We start from the raw sequence: 26,904 nt of genomic DNA on the forward strand, positions 1-26,904 counted from the left end.
GCTGCAGTCACTGAGGGCGCGATCTCCCGAAACCCACAGCTAAGGATCCTGGGAATTGTAGTCTTTTTCTCCGCTACCAATGAATTAATACCACCACTTCCTTAGATCTTGAAACAGCGAAAGTAAGGGATTTAAATCGCAACACTCAACCCGTTGTCTTTGAGGGAGGACAATGGCAGCGTTTACAGCTTTCTCGTGGCGGGCTGTAGCAATTACAGTTTGAGTTTTTAATACTGTTCTATACTTGACTCATGTTGTTTGTAATCATAATCAAAAGAGAATGAATCACATGTCTTACTTTTCCAGGGTCTTACGATCTTTGTTCTGGAGACCCCCATTCACATTAACTCAGGGTGTGGTATATGTTGATTCTCCGCTCTGTCGTTAGGTGAAAAGCATCATCATTGGTTCTTTATCACCTGAGTTTTCAGTTCTCCAAGTGATCTACGTTCCTCCCCCTGGAGGAAGTTCGTCTGGTTTTGAGACAGGTGTGATCAAAAGGTGTATAGTGAGTGAGTTTAAAATGACCTCCGTACCTTTGTTTAATCTTTTATTTGACTAGAGAGGGGCAATTGTAAAAATTAGTGGGTAGTGCTGAGCAGGATGTGTTAATGATCTGCCGCACTTCGTGTTAGGTTGTGCTAGGTCGACATGTTTCGTCCCTTGTTTGCCCCTGCAGGTCGGTGGACCAAAGTGAGCGTGGCTAATTTGGGGGTCGCTCGAGGGATTCATTTACCCCTCTACATCAGTGAGCTTGGGCGCTCAGGTTCTGACGTGTGTTATAGGTGCGCACTTTGCTTATGACTGGGAAAAATAGACAGACAAAAGAGAGAAAACAACAGAAAAATACAGTTCATTACTTGTATTAATGTGTTTTTTACACTCAATGTGATGCTGTTCTTGAGGTATTCGCCAGAATTATCCCTTATTAGGATTCTGCTGGATCGCTTTTAATGCTGGTTCTTTATGAAAAGTTTCTTGTATAGTTGGTGCGTTACTGTTTCAATATGGGTTGAGGCGGGACTATGCGCAACTATGTATGTGTATGTGGCTGCTGAAGGTTTCATTCGCCACATGGGGCATGGGTATTTGATAAACCATACATTCTTTTGTCTGGTCATTTACAGACAGCATGTTTTCCATTGAAATTGCTACTAAATTTGCACAGACATACAGCTTTCGTGATAAAACTGTATTGCACTCAAATGATAATGTGTGGAAATCAGGTTTCAGTGCATATTTATGATTTGTGCATCATCAACTGTCTTAATTTGTTTTGATCCTATTATAATCAGGCCTGGGTGTAGTTGGCGTAGTGGGGCTACGTGGAGCAGCGCGTAGTGTGGCAAAATCTACGCACACTCGCGCGCTCCGCGTAGCCCCACTACACGCCGCCCGCCTCCCGCCCGCCCTAATTTAAAAATAATTTAAAGAAGGTTAAAAGTATATATAAACCTCCTTACATTCAGTGCGGCGTCCCGGAGCTCCCTCTTCTTTCTGACGGTAACTTCTTCATGCAAATGCGCATGAGTGGACGCCCGCGCATTTCTTGTGAGAAATTCGCATGTGCGGGCGTCCGCACATGTGCATTTGCATGAAGAAGTTACTGTCAGCAAGAAGAGGGAGCCCCGGGACGCCGCGCTGAAGGTAAGGAGGTTTATTTACCTTTACCCTTCTTTAAATTATTTTTAAATTAGGGCGGGCGGGAGGCGGGTGGCGGACAGCTCTGCTTCGCTACGGTGTGTACGTAGCGCTGCCTGCTACGTAAACGGCAAAGCAGGCATCGCTACGTGCACTCCGTGGGCGAAGCGGAGCCTCATTTTTGCTTTCCTTACTGATGAATATATACTGTTCATTTACATGTATTTACAATTTTTGTGTGCTATGAAAAAATTACATCCCACAACCTTTCCTTTCACACTTCATGCACCCCAGTAAGATTGTCACACATTATACTTTACTTCTCTATCGCTGACTTGGGGGGAGTTTGTAAATAGCACTCCCCATGTTAAAAAAAATAAAAGCAGCAGAAGAAATAACCTGACATTTGGCCTCTGTCTTTGAAGCACAGCAAATGTGATGAGCTAAATGCAGAATTTAAAGTCATCTTTATTTATTGCTTTGCTTTTCCTGACCCAATACTTGCTTATACTGTATGCTGTTGTGGGTGAATGAAAAATGTGATTGACACAGCAACAGAGTAATAGATGAAGAGGGCTGGCTGAAAGCCACCAACATTATATGTATGATTTTACTAGAATCAAAAGATCTTGGCTAGCACTACACCTAGATAAACAAGCATTGGCCAAGCAATAGGTCTGGTGTTGGCCACCAGCCTTTTTGTTTTATCTGTGCTTGTTTTAATTTCCATTGGACACTTTCCCTCTGGAAACTGTGGGAGAAGGTAGCGGTTCAGAGGACCTTTGTCTGCTCCATAGGGTTGGTTTCCAAACAGGAAACTATTTATTTAAAGTAGCACTGGTTCCTTAAAGTACTTGGGTTCCTTTTAAAAAAAAATGTTTCGCATTTAGGATTGCGAACACAGGGTTTGTGGTCTTGTGTTCCTTGCAGGCAATGATCCCTGTTTCTGTAGCCAATCACAGGGTTTCCCTATAGTGGCCTTACTAATTAATGTTCACTAGGCAGGCTGTTCTGTGACCTCTTGAGACTGGAGATTTTGTGCTGCCATCTATTAGTACATAAGGTGGCAAAAATTCAGTGCACAATTTGCAATCACTTCTTGTGGGCAGCCATTTAGTACATCTTGCCAAAGATAATTCTGTATTTGGGCATTCTGCCAGACGCCTCCGTTAGGACCAGCTCCAAGTATCCAACCCCTAGATACTACATAATAATAATCAGAACAGATGGGCAAAGTCACCTTCTTCCGATAATACCTTCTACTCCCTCAGTTGTAAGTATTGATGAAGGGACAGCAAAAGTCAGCATTCCTGAACTGAGGCTGTAAGTAACTGGAACTATTTATCTTTCTTTAGTTAAGTTGTTATGCAGCTGTGTTCATCTTAATACTAATGGAAGTATCAACTTTAGAAGTGGTTACAAATTCACTATACAGAAAACCCTGACAAAATATATTAAACAGACTGTCCTGAACTGTAATAATTAAATATGGGAAGCACAAAACACAGGAACAATGGAATTAGTGCCACCAACAAAAATAAACCAAACATTCAGAGTTTGCTAACCATCAGACTATGAAACATGTGTTTCGGCCATATCCCATCTGGTGAAGACTTCAGAGCTAGCTTTCGCATATATTATCAGTCGGAAGCCAGTGCTTGGGCAGAACCTATACATTTAGATTTCTAGTATATACGTGGCTGGCTCATAAATCTTACACCAGGGAATGTAGATCATTTTCCAGCCAGCAAGATTAATGACCTCAGATTTATTATTTCATAGGAGGTAGCAAACTAATTCAGGCTCTGAAATCTTCATTCGGTTCTTGCTATTTATCAGATCATGCCATTAAATAGAAGGAATAGAGTCTGGTACCCAGAATCACATTAGATCATCACAAATAACTTTACAACTCAGTAGATGGTCTGATCTTTTTCATGAATGTTTATATGTAGGCCACCGCAGAAATGACCAGGAAGCAACAACCTAAATTATTTTAAATATTTTTGTTACAATTGATGGATCAAGAGAGTATGGAAAGAAAACACTTTGCAAGAAATTTGTGGAAACCATAAAATGACCGAACAATGGCAAGGCAAGTGGCCTGGATAGATAATTAATTTTGCAAACGATTTAAAAAAGAAATGATCCACGTAACGTTATTGTTGTATAACAATGTGCAGGAAGCCAGAAAAATCATAGACTAGAAGAGTAAGGCTACCAAGAGCTTATTTCAAAAGGCAGGGGAAGAAATAAAACTGAAAACAATGCAAGTTGTATCAATCAATATCTCTGCTGAACTCTATCTATAAATTCTTTACTGAAATTGTGCTAAAGAGGTTCCTATCCCAACATCCAATTAATTGCAATTACTAGCCCTATTTGTAGATGCCAAAGGTATTTGACAGAGTGCAGTACCAATACATATGTGCTTTCTAACTGATTTCATAGAATCTACTAAATCACCATATAAAAAAAAAATATATATATATATATATATTACCTACTGGCGGTCGCCAGTAGGTAGTTATAGTTAGGACCTATTTTCCACAGGAAATCCGCAACATTCTATTTGAAATAACTTTGGCGCCAGTTGACATATCTTTGAGAAATTTTCAAAACTCGTGGCCTGCTCCGGTCTGCTCCTATCCTGAAAGTCTCGGGTTGATTCATCAAGTGGGGGCCGAGAAAAAAGAGGGGTCCCAAAACGTGTTTTCCCCATGCAATTTTCCATAGGGACCGTTAGTTGCAGCTACAGCCCGAACTGCTGAACGGAATTACACCAAATTTGGCAAAGAGGTAGCCCTTGGTTCACACTCATGCCAGCATGTTAGCTGCTCCCCATGTGGAAAAGCAATGCCGGCTCCTGCAGGAGGCGGGGAGCCGGCTGGGACCGTGGGGAGATTTACACAGAGGTGAAGGGAGAGGATGGGGCCCGAGGTGACGTGTGAAAACACGCCCTGTGGCACGTTTTAAGTTGGGGAACTAATTCCCCTTCAATCCTGAGGGCCCCTGGGGCCCAACTAGCCCACCAGGTGCTTCTAGTAAGCACCACTGCGCTGTGTTTCAGAGAGGTGGCCCAGGCCGTGCCCCTTTTTACACCTCTCTGCAACGCAGCTCTGTGGCGTTTACTGGAGGTACCTAGTGGGCTACTTGGACCCAAGGGATACTCAGGATTCAAGGGGACTTTATCTCCCAAATTAAAACGGACACAGGGCACGTTTACACAGTGGTGAAGAAAGGGAATGGGGCCTGAGGTGACGTGTGCAAACACTCCCTGTGGCGGGTTTTAAGATGGGGAAATACTTTCCCTTCAATCCTGAGGGACCCTGGGGGCCAACTAGTCCACCAGGTGCTTCCAGTAAGCGCCACTGCGCTGTGTTTCAGAGAGGTGGCCCAGGCCGTGCCCCTTTTTACACCTCTCTGTAGCGAGCACTTACTGGAGGTACCTAGTGGGCTATTTGGACCCTAGGGACACTCAGGATTCAAGGGGACTTAATCACCCAAATTAAAACGGACACAGGGCGCGTTTACACAGTGGTGAAGGGAGGGGATGGGGCCTGTGGTGACGTGTGAAAACAAGCCCTGTGGTGCGTTTTAAGTTCGGGAAATAATTACCCTTCAATCCTGAGAGCCCCAGGAGGGCAAGTAGTCCAACAGGTGCTTCCAGTAAGCGCCACTGCGCTGTGTTTCAGAGAGGTGGCCCAGGCTGTGCCCCTTTATACACCTCTCTGCAACGCAGCTCTGTGGCGCTTGCTGGAGATACCTAGTGGGCTACTTGGACCCTAGGGACACTCAGGATTCAAGGGGACTTAATCTCCCAAATTAAAACAGACACAGGGCGCGTTTACACATGGTGAAGGGAGGGGATGGGGCCTGAGGTGACGTGTGAAACCATGCCCTGTGGCGCGTTTTAAGTTGGGGAAATAATTCCCCTTCAATCCTGAGAGCCCCAGGGGGCCAACTAGCCCACCAGGTGCTTCCAGTAAGTGCCACTGCGCTGTGTTTCAGAGAGGTGGCCCAGGCTATGCCCCTTTTTACACCTCTCTGCAACGCAGCTCTGTGGCACTTACTGGAGATACCTGGTGAGCAAGTTGGACCCAAGGGACACTCAGGATTCAAGGGGACTTTATCCCCCAAATTAAAGAGGCCACGGGGCGTATTTGCACACGTCAGCTCAGCCCCCCCTTCACCAGTGTGCAAAGGCGCCCTGTGGTGTGTTTTAAGAGGTAGTTTTAATCCCCCTGCCCTATTATGTACAAGGGGCTTACAGAGGAGGTCATTCTAATCATAGGGGTACCCCAACGCAGAGTGTTGCCTAGTGTATGTAGGTGTTTTAACTGTATTCTAAGTGTCTTTTAGCATAGCACTGGCTCTAGGACTGGTTAGTCAGAGTCAGTTACCACCAGTACCCATCTGAAAACATTGTAAAAACTGCACCAAAACCCAAACACTTATAAATTCACCCAGGTACTCTCCTTGCAGTACTCTAATCATTCAGTCACTACTCAAGTACTCATGCACTGAGCCAGGCCTTAGCACATGGACTGCTTCAAACACCTATCCACTATGCATGCAGTCCTCTAACCACCTACACACTTATCGTTCACACCTTCATATCCCCAGTCAGTATTCATACACTTCCAGCAAACACCCTGTCACTCCCCTTGCACTCCTCTAGTGACCCATTCATCACCATGTACTAATCCATTCACTGCGCCAAAACCCAAACACTTATAAATTCACCCAGGCGCTCTCCTTGCAGTACTTTGATCATTCAGTCAGTACCCAAGTACTCATGCAGTGAGCCAGGCCTTAGCACATGGACTGCTTCAAACACCTATCCACTATGCATGCAGTCCTCTAACCACCTACACACTTGTCTTTCACACCTTCAATTCCCCAGTCAGTATCCATACACTTCCAGCAAACACCCTGTCACTCTCCTTGCACTGCTCTAGTGACCCATTCAGCACCATGTACTAATCCATTCACTGCGCCAAAACTCAAACACTTATAAATTCACCCAGGCACTCTCCTTGCAGTACTCCAATCATTCAGTCAGTACCAAAGTACTCATCCAGCGAGCCAGGCCTTAGCACATGGACTGCTTCAAACCCCTATCCACTATGCATGCAGTCTTCTAACCACCTACACACTTGTCTTTCACACCTTCAATTCTCCAGTCAGTATCCATACACTTCCAGCAAACACCCTGTCACTCCCCTTGCACTCCTCTAGTGACCCATTCAGCACCATGTACTAATCCATTCACTGCTCCAAAACCCAAACACTTATAAATTCACTGAGGCACTCTCCTTGCTGTACTCTAATCATTCACTCAGTACCCAAGTACTCAAGCACTGAGCCAGGCCTTAGCACATGGACTGCTTCAAACGCCTATCCACTATGCATGCAGTCCCCTAACTAACCAACACACTTATAGTTCTGCACTGATACATTCAACAAAAAAAACAATATTTCAGTTTCAATATTTTAAAAACATTTTTATTTCCATTGATATTAAAAATATATAATGTAATTTAAATAACTAAAATATGTAAATATAAACAGTTAAATAACTAGAAAATCAGTATAAAGAAAATACATATAACTATTATTACATTTAAAAATTATCATTTAAAAAACCTGAAAAAAACCATAGGTTTCAGACACGTTATCGTTAGGAATTAGCATTGAAAAAACCTTCGAAATTCACTGAAAAAACCATAGAGTCATATGTGACGTCATCAGCAGTGCACTGCGGGGACGCGAGTTATAGTTAGCTGAACTGACTATAACAGCAGAATTTCTATGGTTTTGTAAGAGTGAAATATCCAACTAACTATAACGTCCCTGAAATATATGTTTTTTTCAGTGAATATATATAATGTCCCTGAAACCTATGTTTTTTTCAGTGAATTTCTAAGGTTTTCTAAATGCTAATTTCTATCTATAACGTGCCTGAAACCTATGGTTTTTTCAGTGAATTCCAATGGTTTTTTAAATGCTAATTTCTAACTATAACGTCCCTGAAACCTATGGTTTTTTCAGTGAATTTCAATGGTTTTTTGAATGAAAATTTCTAATTATAATGTACCTCAATACTATGGTTTTTTAAGTTAATTTCTAAGGTTTTATAAATACTAATTTCTAACTATAACATCCCTATTAAGTCCCCTTGAATCCTAAAGGTCCCTGGTGGCCAAGTAGCCCGCCAGGTACCTCCAATAAGCGCCACAGAGCTGCGTTGCAAAGAGGTGTTCCAAGGCCATGCCCCTTTCTACACCACGCTGCAAACGCGGCTTCTGGCGCACTGCTGCTCAGACGATGAAGTCCACTTGTGTCCTGAGGTTCGCAGGATTCAAGAGGACCTCATCGCCCCACCAGCAGTGCACTAGAAGCCGCGTTTGCAGAGTGGTGTAAAAAGGGGCATGGCCTCGGAACACCTCTCTGCAATGTAGCTCTGTAGCGCCTACTGGAGGTACCTGGTGGGCTAGTTGGCCCACAGGGACCCTCAGGATTGAAGGGGAATTAATCCCCTAACTTAAAACATGCCAGAGGGTATGTTTGCACAGTGGTGCAGGGAGGGGGCGGGCCTGATGTGACAAGTGTGCAAACACGCCCCGTGGCGTGTTTTAAGTTGGGGGATTAAGTCCCCTTGAATCTTGAGGGTCCCTGGGGGCCAACTAGCCCACCAGGTACCTCCAGTAAATGCCACAGAGCTGCGTTGCAGAGAGGTGGTCCGAGACCACGCCCCTTTTTACACGTTTCTCTGCAATGCAATATATTTCCGATGAAAGGCTCCCATGTGCAATCATGCACAAGCAGGGACACGGACTCGGTATATAGCTGGTGCCAGATTCATATTTGTTAAGTGAATACGAACGGTGCTGTCTCTGACGCATTTCGGACACAAGACGGTGTCCTTAATCACATGACAAACAACAATCATAAATGGGAATTTAAAGGGAAAGTGGCGCTTACAATGACGCAGTCAGCACTGATAGACATAGAAAAAATATTGTTCATTCCTGCATCCATATATCGCAATAACAGAGCAAACATCTTTGTTTACAATGTATAAAATCGTAACCCAATTATATCTATTATATACCTATATAGACTGTGCTCACAACCAGTTTGGTATTATTAAAAAAACATTGTCTTCTTTTTTGCTTTCCTTAAATGCATCTGGCCATATTAACATGCATTTCCATATTACGCTGTTTTTTCCACATCGTTACCATATTTTCGTGCATGATTATATATATGAAAGGGCATAGTGCAAATTTCAGTTCATAAATCATATATACATTATATTATTAACAATAGGTAAAAATATACACTTTTCAACATTCGTATCAATATGTTCAAAATGCAGTTTGGCAAAAAGTTCTTAAAATGTGCAAATACGCAGATTGTGCAAAGAATGCTTCTACAATGTGCAAATACGCTATTTGGGCAACATGTATTGTAGTGCAAATACTGTAGCTGCTCTGTACTAAAAAGTCTTGAAGCTTGTAAAGTGCATAAACGTGCAATTTTGTTCTTGTGCAAAGTTTGAAAATATATAGATAAACATTAAAATCTGATGACGGTAATTCATAATTCTATATCCTAATATACACATGTACATCCTCCTAGTGGGCCGGCGATCATATGTAAGTTTGACATGTACTAATACCATATAAAAAAAATCTCATCTGTTTACCCTAGGACAGCTGTAAACACTGTGCATCCACAAAGAAAATAGTGACCAGGGAGCCCCCTGACACTATTCAAATTCCTGGCAATATGTTATTAGTTTATTCATTCTTGGGTGTTAAAGTCCTAACATAGTGTACAAAATTCTAGTTGGTATAAGGATATTGATAAGTCACAACCTCTCCTTCTAATATCACAGGCAGTACCTCCCAGGTAATGTTTTTAAATGACACAAAGATTTGTTACTTCTCACAGAAAGTTGTGTAAATCTTCTCCGATATTCAAACCCATAGGGGTCTTTGTGTCCAGCTGAACAATATATCTCGATTCGAGCTGGCGCAGCTTTTTCTCCCTATTGCCTCCCCGTTTGTTGTGTGCCACCTCATCAATAACAACATATTGTAAACAATTCAAATTATTATTATAAATTGCTTTAAAGTGCCTGGCGACCGGGTAGGTTGGGTCGGAGTTCATTATCGCATGTAAGTGTTGTAAAATACGAACATACTCTTGCAGTTTAGTGCTACCCACATAGCATAAATTACAGCTACACTTTAACACATAAACTGCGTAGTCAGTTCTACAAGTGTAATGTTCTCTGAGTGCGATAGGTCTATCTGAAAAGGGTGTCAAATATGTGGCAGTATTAATGCCGAACTTGCAGGCCCGGCATGAGCTGTACTTGATGAATCCCTTTCTTGGGGACAGCCTATTGTCCATCTTGTTGGTTTCAGGGCTATTCCTCACTAAGTCATTGCAAATCGAATAGGCTCTTCTGAAGGTAACGGTGGGAGTTTTTGGGAAGACCTTTTTCACTGTCGGGTCGGTGAGGACAATGGGCCATTGTTTTCTAATTATGGTTTTTATACATTTGGCCTGTCTGCTATAGCCTGTAATCAGTCTTAGTTCAATATTGTCCTTGCATGTGATTTCACTTAGATCTGTTATTGCTGCCTATTGGGGTCAAGTAGAGCTACCCGATCGTTGACATTTGCTTTCGTCATGGTCACATCCAAATTCTTGGATTGGAACCCCCTTGCTACAAGTCTCTTTTTGGCCTCCATTTGATGGTATGTTCGGGCTTCTGGTGTACTGTATGTACTATGAATGCGGAGCCATTCCCCATATGGAATGCTGGATATCGTGTGCTGTGGGTGAAAACAACCCGCATGCAACACTGTGTTACCCGAAGTGGGTTTCCTGTATAGGGAATTCTCTACTCTACCTTGAACCACTTGGACCATAATATCTAGGAAATTGGCAATTGTCGCATCTATGTTGGCAGTAAAGTGCAGATTGAGACTGTTGTCATAGATTTTTTCCACAAAACTGAAGGCCTGCTCTTTTGTCCCCCGTCACACAACACAAATATCATCAATATACCGCCAATATTTAACTACATGCATAGACCACATTGAGGCATGCTGTGACCTGAGGACATGCTCCTCCCACCAGCCCACATGGAGACATGCGTAGCTGGGGGAGAAGATTGCCCCTATAGCCACTCCTCTTAATTGCTGAAATACTGCATTATCAAACATAAACACATTATTGTGTAAACACCAATGTATCATTTTGATTAGCATTTGACTATGGCAGTACATTTCAATTGGTCTCTTGCCCAAAAAATGTTCAACAGCTCTTAATCCATCTGGATGGGCAATGCTAGTGTATAAAGCAGTAATATCCATGGTAAGAAAAATGTACTCATCTGACCATTCCAAGTTACTCAGTTGGAACAAGAAATCGGTGGTGTCCTTAATGTATGTTGGTAAATTAGTCACAAAATCTTGGAGGTAAAAGTCAACATATTTGGATGTATTCTCAAAGGTGCTATTTATCGCTGAAACAATGGGTCTTCCCGGAATGGGCAATTCATCTTTATGCACCTTTGGTATGAAATATATGTTTGGTAAGACTGGAAAATCTTTATTTAAAAACATAAATTTATCCCTTGAAATAAGACCTTCTTTCCTCCAACTGCTCAGTTCGTCTTTGTAGTACTTTTGTATTCCCCTCACATGCGCCATGTTTATTTTGCTTTAGCATGTTCCATCATTAAGATGTCGATATGCCTCCTTTATATAGTCCTTCTTATCCCAAAGCACAACGTTGCCCCCTTTGTCTGACTTGTTGATGACAATAGTATTGTTCTTTTTCAATATATGTGTTCAGAAAAACAACGGCGGACCCCTGGTTCGCACCTCACGCTAGTTCCAGTTCGTGGTGTTCCCACACAGCCAACCCCAATGCCAACCGTTGCTCTAGATCCAAAATTGTAGTTATTGAAATGGGGGTGCGCCAGGTCATGAAGTCCAGAAGTCAAATAGTGGTATGAAAACAGTTCTTTATTTCAAATTCATAAATCAGCAATACGAAAAGCTCAGCCATCTAAATATAATGCCTCCATTATTTGCCCTCATTGAATCCCATGGTGCAAAGGACCACCGGTCAAAGGAACACCTACATCAGTTCACTCATGCACTAGCATCATTGTGAACTCTTTAGTGGTACAATTAAACAACTTTGAAGCAGAATACCTATGTGGGATCTGCGACTAAATCAGGGTGCTTCCTACCACCTTTTAACTCCCACTCCACAAGGTCTCCGAGGCCACCAATAGGGTAATTAGTCGCGCTTAATAAAAACTCAACTAAAAAAATCTATACAAATGTAGCCACCTCTAATATTATAAAAACGGTAATGCTGAAGATGTTGAGTAGAGTTACCCAAGTTTGGGCAAATCTGACAAAAGGTGACATATTGGGTCTCATTAAATATAACATGTGTTTGTGAATCTCTATGTTTATTTATGGATTATACATATCAGTATAACAGTTAAGTGGAGAAGTGTGGCTCAATGATTAGAGCGGCAGACCCTGATGCAGAGGTCTAGCCCGGGACCAGGGTTCAATTCCCTGCCTCGGCGGGTCTTGGGCTCAAAAATTCCACGGACCTGATAATTCTTGCCTCGGTGCCATTCCAATCATGGAGTCCCACTCTGCAACTCTGGGCAATAGCTTGCTTAATCTCCACAACGGCCCCCACAACGCTAAGGATGCCTGGCCTCCACCTTGGGGGTGCCCAGGAGTGGACGCCTCACAGGGAAAGCCAGGATGGGTTCCACAGCGGTATTCGTACAAGCGCTTTGAGACCCTTGCGGGTGAGTAGTGCGCTATACAAGTATCAATTTAAGTATGTATTGCCGAAATGAGGCATGTTTGGGTAGATGCTAAACTTATTATTCTTCTAATGTTGCACAGAAGAGGTATAATCACATTTCAAAAAATGCATTGTATGTTTCATGTTGCAAAACTGGTTGGCTATCTGGAAGAAGCACGCCATATGGTAGAAGACAGAATCTTTTAACTTTGCAATTAACAAGAACTGGACACCTCAATTTTATGAGCTCTTAAAAGGATCGGATTCACAAAAAACTTTCTATGGTATTCACAAAATACCATTTTAATTTTACTAGTATTAATATTGTGACTGCAGACACTCCACGCTTGTGGAGGCTATACCGCACATAAAAAGATAGCCCTGCGAAGGCCTGCAACTGACGCAATCCTGTGCTTGGCCGAAGACTGTATGCAGCAATGTTTAAATGCCCCCAGTGGGTTGGATATGGTATTAAGATATTTCTTTACATTTAAAACAACCCTAAAAATTCACTGAAGAAAACTAAGGCTAAAGTGCAGTTATAGTTAGATATGGTAATAATATCTTACTTTACATTACAAAAACCTCAAGAATTCACTGAAAAAACAAAGGTTTAAGTGATTTTATAGGTAGGTGAAAATGTCAGTTAAAACATAAAAATACTGAAAATCATCAATTATTGTTTACTGAGCTACCTAGAAATTGTGCTCCCACCAGGTTCTGCTTATGGTGTGTGGCATAGAGTGAAATATCGTAGTGGAGTGGCGTAGAGTGAAATCACGTACAGTGGAGCACCATACAGTGAAGTTGCATAGAGTTAAGTGGAGTGACGTATATTAGAGTGGAGTGGCGTAGAGTAGAATAGCATACAGCTAAGTGGGGTAGAGTCAAGTGGCATAGAGTGTAGTGGAGTAGTGAAGAGTGGAATAGCATAGAGTGGAGTGGTGTAGAGTAAAGTGGTGTACAGTGGAATAGCGTAGAGTGTCATGGCATAAAGCTGAGTGGTGTAGAGTGTATTGGCATACAGTGGAGTAAGGTAGAGTGGGGTGGCATAGAGTGGAATGGCATAGAGTGGCGAGGCATATACTGAAGTGGCGTAGAGGGAAATATCATAGACTGGAGTGGCATAGAGTGGAATCAAGTGGAATGGAATAGCGTAACAGCGAGCGGTGTACAGTGGAGTGGTGTAGACTGGAACAGCATGCAGTGGAGTGGCGTAGAGTGGAGTTGCATACAGTGTAATAGCATGGAGTGGAATGGCACAGATTGAACTGCCGTAGACTGGAGTGTCATACAGCGGGGAGGGGTAGAGTAGAATAGCATACAGTGGAGTTGTGTATAGATAAGTGGCATACAGAGGAGTTTGGTAGATTGGAGTGGCATACAGAGGAATAATGTTCAGTGGAGTGGCATACATTGAAGTGATGTAGAATGGAGTGGAGTGGAGTGGCGTAGAGTGGAATAGCCTACAGTAGAGTAGTGTAGAGTGGAGTGGCGTAAAGTGCAGCGAGGTACAGTGTAGTGGAATCCAGTGGAGTGTTATTGACTGAAGTGGCATAGAGTGGAGTGGCACAGACTGAAGTGTGGCAGAGTGGAGTACCGCACTTTGGAATATCATACAGTGGAGTGGCTTAGAGTAGAGTAGCGTACAGTGGAATAGCGAACAGTAGGGTGGCATAGAGTGGAGTGGCGTAGAATATAGTGAGGTACAGTTTAGTGGCATACAGTGGAATAACATACAGTGGAGTGGTGTAGAGTAGAGCGGCGTAGAGTGGAGTAATATATAGTGGATTGGCATAAAGTGGAGTTGCATACAGTGGAATAGCGTACAGTGGAGTTCCTTAAAGTGGAGGGGCATAGTGGAGTGGCGTAGGCTGGAGTGTCGTAGACTGGTGTGGCGTGGAGTGTAAAAGCGTACAGTAGAGTGGAGTGGGGTAGAGTGGAAGGGGGACTAGTGTTGTGGTGTACAGTGCATTAGTGCAGAGTGGAGTGGCGTATAGTGAAGTGACAGAGTTGAGTGGGGTAGAGTGGAATAGTGTACAATGGAGTGGCGTAGAGTAGAGTGGCATACTTTAAACAGATGTAGCATCAAAGTGGGTGAATGGATGTAGATGTAATGTGGCAAGGATATAAATTATTTGGTGAAATGGTAATTTTTGGTAGTAGGTATAAACAGTTTAAGGTGTGTTAAAGTTATCAGTGTCAAAATCTTAGCTATATGTTAGATATATATTGTGCGGTGGTAACTTTGCAGCATACCGTGGTACATGCCTATGACAAGGCAGTATATGATTTACTAATGGCTGTCTTTGCAAAATGTATTATACAGCCATGTACTTTTCAGCACACTTTGATGTGGGAAAGTAGTAGGCTTTATTGTTGTTCCATACCTATTACTACTTTATTAAAGTGGTAATACATAGTAAAATGTATTTCTATTTTTCTACATATTTTTAAATACTCTATGGAGAATTGTGCTAGAACATACAAACTACCAGGGTAGTTAGAGAAAAAAGAAAAGAATATAGAAAAAATAAAAAATACACTGTAGTACACTATATTACTAAAATTTAGCATAGTACAGTGTATTTATAATTTTTTTTTAAATGACATTAAAAATAAAAATACGTTACGCAGTCATTTGTAGGTATTATTGCGGTACTCTGTAGAATATTTTGTAAAGAATAAATATGTAAACAATTTGAGAATACATGTAGTACTTATATTTGTGAAATATTGTGTAGTACAGTGTACATTAATTGTGTAATCAATATACATATATATATAAGTATATATATATTCACTGAAAAAACCATAGGTTTCAGGGGCGTTATAGTTAGTTGGACATTTCACTCGTACAAAACCATAGAAATTCCCCCGTTATAGTTAGTTCAGCTAAATATAACTCGCGCGCCCGCAATGCACTGCTGATGATGTCACATATTACATCACTCATGACATGGTCAGTGACATCACTCATGACATCACTGATGACATCTCAAATGACATCACTGATGACATCACTGATGACATCATCCTTGTGATAGAGTGGCAGACCTCCTCTCACCCGAATATGACCTTTGATACACACACTCAAAAATACAAACTAACATTTTCAAAACAATGGACATACCAATAACAGTTGCAACACACCTATTCTGTAATTCCAAGATCTACACACACATCCACTCATTCACCAACAGTCCCTATACAGTCACTCATACATGTACTCACTCATCATATGTACTCATACACCTATACATCCTGTTACACACCGCCACTCATCCATAGAGTTACTCACACACATAGTCACACATGCAAACAAAGTATCAAACATCCATTTACTTGCATATACAGTTATACACACACTTCCACACTTACTTCTACAGAAACTTACACATACTTACTCTATTAAACAATCACTTATAGAAACACCTACTTTTTTGTACAGGAACTCTTCCAATCTCTCACTCTCACATATACTCACTTATATACACCAATATTCACATATACTAGTTTAAAACATATGTAGTTACTCATAAAGACACTAATGAGACAGTCATTCACTCTAAAACACCCATACACACACTCATCCACCTATACAGTCCTGCACACATGCTGTTTTCAACACATACAAACAGTGAGTCACTCATTCATGCATCTATGCACTAAGTAATACGCCACCGAACCATACAGACACTCAGACACTCATACTGATACTCAAAAAACCAACTAATAACCCATATAGACACTCATGTAGCTACTCACCAACCCATGCAGCCACTTATACACAAAGTGAGAGACTGATACAGATATTTACATATTTAAACATTACTCACTAACCCATGTATTCACTAAGATACACTTAATCAGTCAGTTATACAATCAATTTTACAAAAATTAAATCATCCATTTAGACACTTATATACCCATTTATTCTTCCATCGACCTTGAGATATATATATTAAACATATTTAATTTTCAGAAAAACACACATTCACTGGATGATGTCATCAGTGATGTCATGAATGATGTCACTGACCATGTCATGAGTGAAGTAATATGTGACAAAATCAGCAGTGCATTGCGGGCGCGCGAGTTATAGTTAGCTGAACTAACTATAACGGGGGAATTTCTATGGTTTTGTACGACTGAACTGTCCAACTAACTATAACGCCCCTGAAACCTATGATTTTTTCAGTGAATTTCTAAGGTTTTTTAAATACTAATTTCTAACTATAACGTGCCTGAAACCTATGGTTTTTTCAGTGAATATTATATATTTATTATACTATGTATACATGTGAAAATGTCTCGGTCTTCCTGTTTGCCTCGGTGGCACAGAAAAAATGGGTGGAACTGACGTCAGCACGCCAACGAGGCCCTCTTATGGCTCCGATGATGTCATACAGTGTCGCGAGTGGAGCCGTGCTATTATGACGTCCTCATCGACGTGGGAGAGCTAGGAAAGAATTTCCGTGGAATGCTGGTACAGTGGATATTCACCTAAGTGTTCAGGCTAGTCCTTTGGGAGCAACTGTTTATGTTGCCACTCCAGAAACCAAAACCAGTGATCCGAGGGCAGAGGCCCTGCAGATGGCACATGAGGTGGGGTGCCCAGTCGTGTGCATCGGCGGGGCAGCAAAGTGACAAGCACCACAACCCACAAAAAAGGTAACGAGCGTACTGAATAACACAGGATCTTCTCTTTGTATCTGGCAGGAACAACAAAGTTAAAATGCCCTAGTACCAAAATGTAGAATTAGTGCTACAACGATCTTCAAGAGGACCTGTGATGCCTCTTCTGCCTCCCGTACCCTGGAGGTGGCACATGGGTCACGCGGTACGGTCATACTGCGGTGGGACGTACACTCGTTGACCTCTCATGGCACTGCTCCACACTTCAGGGAGGACGCTTTCCATTAGCTATGTTTTCTGATGACGTGTCGCGCTGGCCCCGTCCAACAACAGAACTCCTTTAGATCCAAACAGACTCTTCCACTTTCTCACCGGAAGTGAAACCAGGCCACGCGGACACTTTCACAATACAACAGCTGGGAATGCACTTTTCGGTAAAAAAAACACATTCCTTCCTCCTAATTAATCAAATAAATGTCTCACTGAAGAACAGGTGGCCACCTTCGATCGGTACAACGACTTTTTAGCTTTGCGATACCATTACAACGCATGCATTACCACGCATGCGTTCTACATCGCGAAGTCATTACTACACATTTTTTAAAAATGCATGGTCATTTACCACGCATGCCTTTACAACAAATTTTGTTGTAAAGGTATGTATGGCAAATGACCATGCGTTCTAAAAAACATGTAGGCGATCCACGTTGTTGTAAGGAAACAGAGGCTGTTCCGTTTCCTCACAACGACATGCACCGCCCCTCAGAGACGATGTGAAGCAGGAATCACGAGGAGAGAGGAACCACAAGGAGTGAGAGGTAAGGGGGTTTGGGCATGGAGTGTTTTTTTTTCTCTAGGGTTTAGGGTAGTGCAGTGGTGTTTGGGTAGTGTAGGGGGTTGTGCTGGGGTAGTGTTTTAGGGTTTAGGGTAGTGCAGTGCTGTTTGGGTAGTGTAGGAAGTCATGCTGGGGTAGTGTTTTAGGGTTTAGGGTAGTGCTGTCGTGTAGGGGGTCAAGCTGGGGGTAGTGTTTTAGGGTAGTGCAGTGGTGTAGGGGTAGTGTAGGGGGTCGTGCTGGGGTACTGTTTTAGGGTTTAGGGTAGTGCAGTGGTGTTTGAGTAGTGTAGGGGGTCATGCTGGTGGTAGTGTTTTAGGGTTTAGGGTAGTGCAGTGGTGTTTGTGTAGTGTAGGGGGTAGTGTTTTAGGGTGTCTGAGTAGTGTAGGGGGTCATGCTGGTGGTAGTGTTTTAGGGTTTAGGGTAGTGCAGTGGTGTTTGTGTAGTGTAGTGGGTCGTGCTGGGGGTAGTGTTTTATGGTTTAGGGTAGTGCAGTGGTGTTTGAGTAGTGTAGGGGGTCGTGCTGACGTAGTGTTTTAGGGTTTAGGGTAGTGCAGTGGTGTTTGGGTAGTGTAGGGAGTTGTGCTGGGGTAGTGTTTTAGGGTTTAGGGTAGTGCAGTGGTGTTTGGGTAGTGTAGGGGGTAGTGCTGGGGTAGTGTTTTAGGGTTTAGGGTAGTGCAGTGGTGCTTGAGTAGTGTAGGGGTAGTGCTGGGGGTAGTGTTTTAGGGTTTAGGGTAGTGCAGTTGTGTTTGTGTAGTGTAGGGGGTAGTGTTTTAGGGTTTAGGGTAGTGCAGTGGTGTTTGTGTACTGTAGGGGGTCGTGCTGGGTTCTAGTGTTTTAGGGTTCAGGGTAGTGCGTGGTGTTTGTGTAGTGTAGGGGGTCGTGTTTTAGGGTTTAGGGTCGTGCAGTGGTGTTTGTGTAGTGACGGGGCGTGCTGGGGGTAGTGTTTTAGGGTTTAGGGTAGTGCAGTTATGTTTAGGTAGTGAAGGGGGTCGTGCTGGGGGTAGTGTTTTAGGGTAGTGCAGTGGTGTTTGTGTAGTGTAGGGGTTCATGCTGGGGGTAGATTGTGTGTTTAGGGTAGTGCAGTGGTGTTTGTGTAGTGTAGGGGGTCGTGCTGGGTAGTGTTTTCGGGTTTAAGGCAGTGCAGTGGTGTTTGTGTAGTGAAGGGGGTCATGCTGGGGGTAGTGTTTTAGGGTTTAGGGTAGTGCAATGGTGTTTGTGTAGTGTAGGGGGTTGTGCTGGGGTAGATTTAGGGTTTAGGGTCGTGCAGTGGTGTTTGGGTAGTGTAGGGAGTCATGCTGGTGGTAGTATTTTAGGGTTTAGGGTAGTGCAGTTATGTTTGGGTAGTGTAGGATGTCGTGCTGGGGTAGTGTTTTAGGGTTTAGGGTAGTGCAGTGGTGTTTGGGTAGTGAAGGGGGTAGTGTTTTAGGGTTTAGGGTAGTGCAATGGTGTTTGTGTAGTGTAGGGGGTTGTGCTGGGGTAGATTTAGGGTTTAGGGTCGTGCAGTGGTGTTTGGGTAGTGTAGGGAGTCATGCTGGTGGTAGTATTTTAGGGTTTAGGGTAGTGCAGTTATGTTTGGGTAGTGTAGGATGTCGTGCTGGGGTAGTGTTTTAGGGTTTAGGGTAGTGCAGTGGTGTTTGGGTAGTGAAGGGGGTAGTGTTTTAGGGTTTAGGGTAGTGCGCCCAACCAGCGACAATATCCGTGGACAAAGGGGATGCTGACTCTTTTGAACGCTCCGCCAATTGAATAATTTGGGTCAAGGGCCCTACCACATCCAAGACCTATCAATTCCTTTCATGGGATCCCTCATATACTTGGAGAAAAAGGTACATAGTTTCTCATCAATTTCAGGTGTGTGTGCCACCTTCCCCTTCAGTGAGGGCCTGGGGCATTCTCCCCTCATCCTATTCCTGACCTCCCTTTCAAGGGGTTGATGGATTTTCCCCACCACATACTCTGCCACTTTGGTGTCAGGGGTCCACTCCACCGACCTAGGATGGTAAATTTGGGTAGGCTCGAACATGTCCGAGTGGACCCTGTCCCCAACCCGGGACTGAGAGGAGTGGGACTCTGGATGCCAGGGATGCCCGAGTCCTTATCCTCATCGGAGGAGAAATCATCCTCCAATACACCCTCTCCCTCTAAGGGAAACCCGCCGTGAGGGTCTACAATAGTGGTGACAGCGTCGCAATTTTCTCTGGTCTCCTCCTCCTCCCTGCAGGGAGCATGTTTTAGCGTTCGCACACTCTTGAGGAAGGTCTCCGTAAATTTATCAAATCCTTCCAAGTGCCCCGCGTTATGCTTAACGGCCCTTGTATTCCCCATCTGGGAGCTACTGGGACCCGCCACCACCAGATCTAGGTCACTGAACACCCCAGGGATGCTTTTCACCAGCTTATCAACCTGATCCCTAAGAGGAGCCAGTGCCCTAGAAATAGCCAGAGAGAGGGCTTGGTCCACTGCTGGAGGGAGAAGTTGGAGGGCCATTCCTCCTCCACTTCCTGGAATGAGGAGTAAAAATGGTCTTCTGGAGAAGACATGATAGCAGAGGGTGTGAGCACAGAACAAATGCCCTTAAAATCCTTAAGCAAAAACCAAAGGAAATGATGGACGGAGTGTTGAACATTGCAAGCACTCACCCCCAGTCAACTGATCTAGGTTTAATCCATCACCGTTCTTTAGCCCACTCTGCCACCCCAGTTCAGACATGGCCATATGCAAATCAGTCTGACCCTGTGCCACATGGGAACAGTCCAGCCCGAACTGCCAAGCCATGTCTTCCCTGGACCGGAAAAAAGCTTCCTAGGACCGGTTTCTGGCATTTCAGCCGTCTTCAGCCAGGCTTGCTTGAATCCAGTGGCAAAGTGAGCAAGGAACTCACGTCTGAGCATACCCTGCCAACTTATGGCGAACAAAGCAAAAACCAAAGGAAATGATGGACTGAGTGTTGAACATTGCAAGCACTCACCCCCAGTCAACTGATCTAGGTTTAATCCATCACCGTTCTTTAGCCCACTCTGCCACCCCAGTTCAGACATGGCCATATGCAAATCAGTCTGACCCTGTGCCTCATGGGAACAGTCCAGCCCGAAAGATATGCATAATCCTCGCCTCCGTCCTGCCATAGAATTCATTAAACATTATTCGATCTGATTTAGAAACATAGATCATAAAAGTGTACATAAAAACAGTAAATCCTCTTTCCTAATACAATACAGCGAGAATTAATTAAAACCAGTAGGTAAAAACGGGTGTTACAAAGCCCGGTTCAGAGCAACTTCAGGTTAACAGAATCGTAAAGTTCAATGTTTCGTAAGATCAATCTCATGTACTTCGTGCAAAATACGCAATCAGGGGTCCAAGTAAGATGTAACGCTCCAATACCTGACCAGTCTGCACTATATAAAACAGCAGAAAAAATAAAAATAAAAAGTGTTTTGCACACTTCTGTCATTGGGCTATATATGGGCTACATCTGGGTGATATTTGTGCTACATTTGGGCTCTTTTTTCTCTGGTGGCCATCTTGGGAGACTTATTTGTTATGACGTTTCCTAATTTCCTCATTTACTGCAGTCTCCTCAGTAGGAAATGCTTTCAGTTTTTTACTTTGATTCCATCAAGAAGGCATTCAGATGTGTCACACATTTGCCATACATTCAGAATGTTAGCACTCTAGTTGTTCATTAGATCACTGTAGTAAAGCTACTGCTCACCAGGGAGTTAGCTGGAAGTCTACTGCTGGTATTGAAAGTGATAGTTTCAGTCTTTATGTCAGATATTTCTAATGAAATAGAAGAAAATTTGAGATCTCACTTAAAACATGCCCTACATTTTTTTTCTGCAGCACTAACCATAATTTTTATGACAAAATGAACCCCCTCACTTTGTTCCTTTTTAAATTAAATGTTTTAAGTGTTACCAGTCTATTCCAATCAAGATGGCTTCAGGTGTGCCATACTTTTGTCATAAGTAAGGCTGTTAGCGCTCTAATTGTTCTTTAAAACACTCTGGGAAGCCGCAGTAGAACACAAAGGCATCAACTGACAGGCTGCTCCTGTTGAAATATATCAGGAAGATGTTTGAGATCTCACTTAAAACATGTCCTAATTGTTCTTTCTACAGCACTAACCATAATTTCTATGGCAAAATGAACCCCCTCATTTTGTTCCTTTTTAAATTAAATGTTTTAAGTGTTACCAGTTTATTCCAATCAAGATGGCTTCAGGTGTGCCATACTTTTGTCATAAGTAAGGCTGTTAGCGCTCTAGTTGTTCTTTAGAACACTCTGGGAAGCCGCAGTAGAACACAAAGGCATCAACTGACAGGCTGCTCCTGTTGAAATATAACAGGAAGATATTTGAGATCACACTTGAAACATGCCCTAATTTTTCTTTCTACAGCACTAACCATAATTTCTATGACAAAATGAACCCCATCAGTTTGTTGCTTTTTAAATTAAATGTTTTAATTGTTACCAGTTTATTCCAATCAAGATGGCTTCAGGTGTGCCATACTTTTGTCATAAGTAAGGCTGTTAGCGCTCTAGTTGTTCTTTAGAACACTCTGGGAAGCTGCAGTAGAACACAAAGGAACCAACTGACAGATCTGCCCTTATTGGATGTACATGATTTACTGAGAAAGATAATGTGAATTTACAAAAAATATGCTCTCATTTTAGCTTCAGTTTTCTCTGAAACATGATTTATGATATCCCAGCAGAAGATTTTTCACAGGGTAAAATCACCTTAGAGCACACCACAATTCCTGAAATTAGTATGGTACCATCAACAAATGAATTCTAATGTAACTAAAGTCTGTTATCACCCTTTATAGTTCTCCTTTTGGTAACCCTCAAAATCTTCGATTCACTACAATGCATTTCAATGGGGTACTATCATGTATATTGGTCCCAAGATGGCTGCCCGCAATTCCAGGGTGAAGTGCTGACAGCCAATCATATCTCACGATGAGATGTGTCATTAGGCTCCGCCCAGATATTACAACTTTTTTTTTTTCTAAGTTCTCTTGAACTACTGAACGGATTTACACCATTTAACAAAAAGGGATCTTTCTGAACCAAGGGCTACCTTTTCGCCAAATTTGGTGTAAATCCGTTCAGCAGTTTGGGCTGTAGCCGTGTCTAAATTTTCCTATGGGAGTTAACATGGAGAAAACACATTTCTCGGCCTCTGCTTGCCGAATCACCCGAAACATTTAAGACCGAAAATTGTTTATAAAAAGGCACCAACACTTAGAAATGTACTAAGTCCTAGTGATACATGCACATATGTAGTGCAGAATAAGGGCAATGAACAACAGTTAAGGACAGGAAATATATTATCACAAGGATGCTATAGATGCAATCATTGTATGTGTTGTAAATACGTTGCAGACAAAGCTCAGACATTTCATGACCATACATATAAGAACACATATAAAATTAATTCCTTCATTAATTGCAACACAAGTCATTGTGTATATACAATGACTTGTATTTGTGGCAAAATATTTGTGGGTTCGTCCATGGGAAAACTGAAGATTAGATGGATGGAACATCTTAGAGCAAAAACTGTGATTCGAAGTATCCTATGGCAGTACATTTTAAAGAAAAACACAAATTGACTGAAATCCAATCTATGGGTATAGAACAAGTCAATATAGACAGAAGGGGTGGAGATTTAGAAGCGAATCTAAGACATAGAGAAACCTATTGGATTAACAGACTACAGGCAGTACAATATGGGTTGAACATGGATCGCGAAATATACACATTGTTGGGTTAATTGGCATCCTAGTAACATCTTCAAGAAGAAGGATACACATACAATATATTTGAAATAACTAATCTAACTTTTATAACGATTCTGTGTGACATACGCTGGATTAATTATCTAATATACTTGTATATACATTGGCATTTAGCTTTACTACTAACATGATATTAATTTGATCTCAAACTCCTGAACAACAATCAAAATAGAGATGGACACAGCGTTCTCAGTCTAATAGGAGAATTAATATGCCTATGAATTATTTACACACTAGGCAATATACTGTTACCATAGGCAAATAATCATATTTGTTATAATTTATAGACTTAGGAAATGAATTTGTTTGTGTTTATTGCCTTTCATCACACTCTATATATTTGGGGCACTATTGCCTGTTTGATAATTTAAAAAATTCAACTATGTTTTTGGCAACGTTGTAGTCATCTCGCTAGTTGTCGCGTCTGAATCGGTTACATCGCATTTGGGTAATCATGCATATTGAATTTTATTCTTATGTTTGCACCATATCATATGACTTGGTACTGGGTTTTTAACCTTGATTATCGAAATAATAATATGTGGTGTATTATAACATAATGAGAAGAGATCTGTTGCAGTTATACATGTGATTCCTTATGTTCAGGTTACATTCAATAATGGTCGCCGTGGTTTCTACCACCACTTGTCAAACAATAATCCTTTCTTTGTATCAGCACCTATATAGATTTACTTGCAATGTGTATTACTTTGTGTGATCAAGACAGCTTGGCAGTCGAAATGCGTAACCTTCCTGAATAAATTCTGGTTTCATTTTGAGCGCGAGTCCTTCTTCGAAGAAGATTGCTGTGCATTATATATATATATATATATATATATATATATATATATATATATATATATATTCACCGAAAAAAACAAAGGTTTCAGGGGCATTATAGTTAGGAATTGGCACTAATTTATCACATGGATGATGTCATCAGTGATGTCATCTGTGATGTCATTTGAGATGTCATCAGTGATGTCATGAGTGATGTCACTGACCATGTCATGAGTGATGTAATATGTGACGTCATCAGCAGTGCATTGCGGGAGCGCGAGTTAGAGTTAGCTGAACTAACTATAACAGGGGAATTTCTAGGGTTTTGTACGGGGGAAATGTCCAGCTAACTATAACGCCCCTGAAACCTATGGTTTTTTCAGTGATTTTCTAAGGTTTTTTAAATGCCAATTCCTAACTATAATGCCCCTGAAACCTTTGTTTTTTACAGTGAATTTCAAAGGTTTTTTAAATGCCAATTCCTAACTATAACGTGCATGAAACCTATGGTTTTTTCAGTGAATTTCAAAGGTTTTTTACATGCTAATTCCTTATCTCTAAAGATATCATGTTTAATGATTTTGATTGGATTTCTATATTTTTCAAATTCAGTGTGTCAATTTAATTAATTATGTTTTTTTTTAAATACTTTTTTATCACCATTTTTTAAACTTATTTTTTCAATTAATTCTTTTAAATATTAAAAAATATTATTTGAATTTAATGGGTTTTTCAAACATATATTTTTATATTTTTCAAAATATTTTTTAACTATAGGTTCACAACTTTATTTTATATATTTTTTTCCATGTTTTTGGATCCGCGCACCCTATGCGCACCGTTTTCGATCCCGACGCGTTAGCATCCGCATATGGTACGAGTTGGGTACGTGTTTAGTGCGCGATCGCAATGCGACTGGTACGCGACTCCCAGCCTATACGCGACACGTTCGATGTACGTAACGCGACGTTTACGCGCTTCCGCGATGCGTCATGTGCGTCTATGACGCGGTAAGTGCGCGGATCCTGCGAAATATTTAACATTTTCAAAAACATATATATATGTATTTCATGTGAATATTAATTGAAGACAAACTCTAAACTAGTCTTAAAAGTAATATATTTTCATATCTAATCCAATATTTATTTTTAATTCAATTTCGTGGATGCGCGCTGGGTGCGTGATGCGTAAGCGCAGGGTGCGCGGATCCCATGTGACCTGCAAAAAAAGAGATTTGATTGGTTCATTACACTTCCTGTTCTAACTAGTGAAAGGCCCCACCCAATTCAATCATTCTTCTTTGACCTTCTTTGGAGGAGCATCTCTTTGCAGAGACGAAGATTTTTTAGACTAAGTTTACACTTAGCTCTAACTTTTTTCAACTAAAAACAGCTTCAGGGCAGCAGGCATCACCTGCATCCTCATACATCTGAGGATGATTTTTTGGAGGAGGCAACACGCAAAGAACGTTTTTCTTCAGTGGTGTGGAAATTTTTTACTTTTCCCGAGGGGCAGAATAAGACCAATGCCACCTTGGTCACGTGCAAGATTTGCAAAAGAGTGCTGTCGCGAGGGGATCCTAACAAGAAATACTCGTGCGGCACGGCAAGTATGATGAAGCACCTGAGGACCCTTCATCCGAACATTCTTGCATGAGAAGAGTGCCGACGGATGAGAAACACTCCTGCTCCTGCGCCTTCCACCTCATCGCAGCCGAGCACGTCAAGAGTGCATCCATCAGCCCAAAACTTGGACATCCGTCCTCAATTTCAATATTTAAAAGTGCTCTGCACTAAGTGCAATGCAACTTTGTACTACGGTGAGCAGTCGATCGATCTGATCTGCCGCCGGCAAGAAAGTCACATTTGCTAGTTTTTTGTTTTTTTTTTGTTCACTGAAGTTCATTGTTTGGTTCCTCCTGTTTTTTTTTGTGGTTTTTTTTCCAGAAAAACCAAAAAAATCACAAAATTGTAAGAAAAACCAAAAAAATATATAAAAGAAGAAAGAAGAAAAAAAAAGTTCTTGTAAGAACTAACTTTCCTGGTTTAAAAAAAGAGCTAAATTTCTTTGTTAGTGTGTGAAAGTTTAGATGAATGTATGTGTAGTATGTAATTGAGTGAATGAATGCATTAGTAGCATATGGTGAATGTATAAGTGCAGAACTATGAGGAAGTGCTGCAGCATCACACAGTAACCTCTTTAACTACAGTGTGCTGTAGTACTTCTGAAGCACAGGGATGCAACATATGTACATAAATATGTTGCAAATCTATGCTTCTCTCTGCACGGCTGCTTCAACTGCAGCCATTTGGTGACACAGGCACCCTTGCACCA

General features: G+C 41.8%; 1 protein-coding gene across 1 annotated transcript in view; it reads left to right on the forward strand.

Moving 5' to 3' along the window:
• The window catches only part of CLEC19A (C-type lectin domain containing 19A), a 246,174-nt gene that overhangs the window by 127,921 nt on the left and 91,349 nt on the right, over window positions 1-26,904 (forward strand). The window lies entirely within an intron of this gene.

This window comes from Triturus cristatus, chromosome 10 (genome assembly GCF_964204655.1).
Source record: "Triturus cristatus chromosome 10, aTriCri1.1, whole genome shotgun sequence".
Taxonomy (NCBI): domain Eukaryota; kingdom Metazoa; phylum Chordata; class Amphibia; order Caudata; family Salamandridae; genus Triturus; species Triturus cristatus.